Source organism: Lupinus angustifolius, chromosome LG12, assembly GCF_001865875.1.
Source record: "Lupinus angustifolius cultivar Tanjil chromosome LG12, LupAngTanjil_v1.0, whole genome shotgun sequence".
NCBI classification, from domain to species: Eukaryota; Viridiplantae; Streptophyta; class Magnoliopsida; order Fabales; family Fabaceae; genus Lupinus; species Lupinus angustifolius.
The window spans coordinates 13,863,090-13,867,556 of record NC_032020.1 but is presented as its reverse complement, the minus strand read 5'-3'; positions in this window follow the sequence as shown (position 1 = coordinate 13,867,556).

The window sequence follows — 4,467 nt, the reverse complement described above, 5'->3', positions numbered from 1 at the left end:
CAACAAAATATTTTCATAAGTTCAAGAACATCACCATTTTCGGTTTTTTAGGAGAAAATGAGTTGGAAGGCGTTTTAGAAAATTTCAACGGTTGTATATGTTCTTGACATGCTCATGAACAACATACTTAAATTTCATCAACATCCATTGGTTGAATGTTGAGAGATCAAGGATTGAAGATGGAAGGAGCAAATGAGAAATGAGAGGAAAATGAAAAGATGATTTACCTTCTCTTTGAAAATGCAAGAGTGTGAGAGTGAAGTGTGAAGTGTGAGGGTTTAAGGAGAGAAGGGAAATCAGATTTCCCTCTAGGCAATCATAGAAAAATCTCCTACAGTGGCGAATGATGAGCTCATGAGATATTTGAGAAAGTGATGTGAGGTTTGCTTTATGGAAAAGCAAATTTCACATCCCAACGCGAAATGACCATTTCGCGGACATGTGTGATAAACATGCTCGAGTATTATCGGCCAATATTCGATCGTGCATTATAAATCACCCGATTTTAATATCCGATTAGAATTTCGGATTTGGGCATTCCGTGTGAAAAATATTTAGAAAATAGGTATGGGTGTAATCAGGGTCCATATTCACTCAAAATGAAATTACGAAGCCAACGGCGCAATCAGAATTTGATTCCGAGTTACAGAACTCAAGAACCACGTTTTGAGCCATACCGGGTGAGATTCGGCCCCGACAGCGGTCCGAAACCGACTGTCTCCGAAAATCATGAAAATTTACCACCAAATTGGAAATCGAATTACAAGACTAAAACTCAACTAGAATTTTGTCTAATTCTTTACTAGAAATTCCCGGAAATTCATTTTCGAAAATATAATTAATAACAATATTAATAAAATCTTATAATTCAAAATCGTAAAATTTGCTGTGATACAAATTAAAAGGAATAAAATAATTTTAATACATTCCTTATTTTTATTTGATGTTAGAAGAGCAATTTGGAATGTATTCAATGAAAAACATTAATATATTTAAAATAAATTCCAATAGATTTATTTTATTAATCAATATCCTAATTGTTTTAAGTAATTATTCTTATTTTATTTTGTAATGAATAAATAAAGCACTTAAATATTTTTTAAATTTTTAATAGATTCATTGTATTGAATTTTCATCCTTAAAAATAATATATATAAGTCAGATGAAGTATTTTGTTTTCATTTGGTAATAGAAGAATTATTTGGAAGCTAATTAAAAGGAATAAAATAATTTTAATACATTCCTTATTTTTATTTGATGTTAGAAGAGCTATTTGGAATGTATTCAATGAAAAATAAATATACTTAAATTACATCCAATAGATTTATCCTATTAATGAATATCATAATTTTTTTAATATAAACAACTATCACATACACGAGACTCTCATCTAATCGGGTTAGAGAAGGTTAAGAGAAGGTTAGGTATTCAAGTCTTACTCTAACAAGTGAATTTTTTAAATTTAAACCAATAACTACATGTTAGAAAACAAACAACCTTCCTATCGCATAAGGATTTACCAACTAATACTACTTTTTAGATGTTGATACTAAAAAGAATAAAACATGAAATAATTTTTATATTTACAATATATGTTGTATATTATTTGTTTAAATACATTCAATATTATTTTTATATGATTTCTTGAATATAAATAATTTCATTATTTTATTTACTATAAGATAATGAATAATCTACTACACGTGTGTAAATATCAATAAGAATGATAGAAAAAATGCATTTGTTGGTAAAAGGTGTGAAAGAAGAGAAAGGTGATGGTAAAAGGGGGAAATGCATTTGTTGGTGATAGCTTTTATGAGAATATCTATATAACATCTTAATTAGTAATAGATGATGTTTACTTTTCGTCATAGAAAAAATAAATTTATTTTTTACTTGGTATTTTTGTAAGATAATTCAATGAAAATATATAAAAAATTGTAATATATTCGAAGACTGATTTTTGTTTAATATAATTAAATTAAAAAAACATCAAGAGATCTTTAAAACAAAAAGTATCTGGTAACATTTTGTTTTATCAAAATATCTTGTATTGACATACTTTTAACACATTGCAGAGTAATTATATTATTTTTAAGATGAAACAATTTGATTATTTCTCAATATAAGAGAATGAACATTTTTAATGTGTTTTAATATATTTATTATTTACTTTTATTTAATACATTATATATTATGGTTATATGGATTTTAAATAGATTTTTTTAATTATTTCCTATTGAAATTTTGATATATGGATATATATCTATATTAATATATAAAATCAAAACATTAAACAAGGATAATTAAGTAATTAAATAAGTATAAATTTTATATCTCAACTTGCCTTTTACTATATCTCATGGTTTTATGTTTGACTTTGTAACATATACATTTCAAATAATTTTGCAATAATTGAATGCAAAACATGATTATAAAAAAGATCAAGAGGTTATATATGATTATTTTATGTTATTTTTTAAACGGAGAACATATTGTATTATTTGCAATACTCAAAAACTAAAAAAACTTCACCTCTTGATGTCTTAGTCACCCCCTCTGAAGATTATCAAAGATACATTTTTAATCATAAAATTTCTTTTTTCAAGAAACTGACACTTTTGAAGAAGTTCAAAACATAATGAAATCAAAAGGTTAAACTTATTCTTTCTCATATGCTAATTCTATTGTAAGAAACTATAGCATGTAAAAACTATACACTCAATTTCAAATATTAAATGCATCTTAATGCCTTAATCCCTATGTGAATATTATCACATGTTCACCTTTGACACAATGTTTTCAATTTACGAGGATCACACTTTTGAAGAGGTGTCAAAATATAATTAAATCAAAGATTATAGACTTATTCTATTCTTTCTCACAAGGTAACTATTTTATAAGAATTTTATCTATGCTACTGAAGTTATTTTGGGTTTTCCTATTTCATATTTTATAACTTCTAATTTTATTTTATAACTTCTACTTTCATCTTTATATATAATTATACTATTAAACATTTACTTCATATTTTATAACTTCTAATTTTATTTTATAACTTCTAATTTCATCTTGGGGGAAATATAGAAATAAAATATGTTATCAAAAAGGCTTTTGATACTCTTGAGTGGAGCTTCCTTCTGCAAACTCTTCAAGCTTTTGGTTTAAACCAGACATTCATTAATTGTGTAACGCCCCGAAAAATACTTCTCAAAACATTTGCGGAAAAATGGGTAAATTTTTTTTGAAATGGTGATGTATAAAATTGTTTCCTTTTTAAACCTTTCTTTTCTGGGACATCACTTTAAGTAACTCAAATGCGGAAAATCAACTTATCGTTATCGAATGATAACTTAACCTCATTCACAATTTCCTGAATAATCAATGCATATAAACGGTTAAGTCATAATTAGTTCATACAAATTGGGTCAACAAAGGCGAAAACTACATCGCCACTAAACATATACAAAATCCACATAAACACAGCCCCCATCAAAACAAAAAGGGGACATCGACTGGCCCACAAGCCGACTCAGAAGATTCTAGGAATGCTGGACCCCTCACTCGGATCCTCTTCCTCTTCTAAGTCAGACACGAGGTCGATCACCTCCACCGAACTCTCGACATTCACGAGTTCAATGACCTCGTCTTCCTCCTCCTCTACCTCCACTTCGTTATGCCATATCCCAACGACATTATTCGGAGGTGAGGACATTCTCAAAACCGGAGTCTTCTTGCAGGGACCTCCTCCAAGAACCCGGCTCCTTTGAGCTCTGCTAGATGATGGAGCATCCAAACAATCTGACCACGTCCTCCGACCGTAGGAGGGAACCGCGCCATCACTCCTGACTGGCGGGTGTCAGAGTCCTACATCTGGAGATATTAGTCCCGTTGGCGGCAATATGAAGGAAGCGTTAATGTAAGCGTCGGGGTGAGGGATCATCATCGATGACCCGTTACACTCCATGTGCAACGACAGACCGCATGGGCCTGTGTAAGTGTATCGGTGCCCATCACTAACCCATTGTCCCGCCGGGGACATCGTGAAGTGATAGCCACGAATGTGGGTGCTATTGTTGACCATCTACATAGCAAACATATACAAAACAAGAACAATACAACAGAGAGAGTAAGACATCTAATGAACATAAATTCATTGACGGCGTGGACTTACTCAGAATATCACACTCTCACATAAAATATATTTAAACATATAATTCATCATTTATTATCGAAATCACGAAGTAATACATAACTTACCAATTATTTCAACATTACCAATATATCAAGTCATATAATCAATATTCTACACATAACCATATCACACGCATAAACGTAGGAATACACTATGATTGTAGCTCACATGTGGGGATTCACTTCCACAATGATAATGTATGCATGATATGTCATGATTATCCACCTTACACCAATATCCATCCAACATCCTAATCATAAATAATCGAGAAT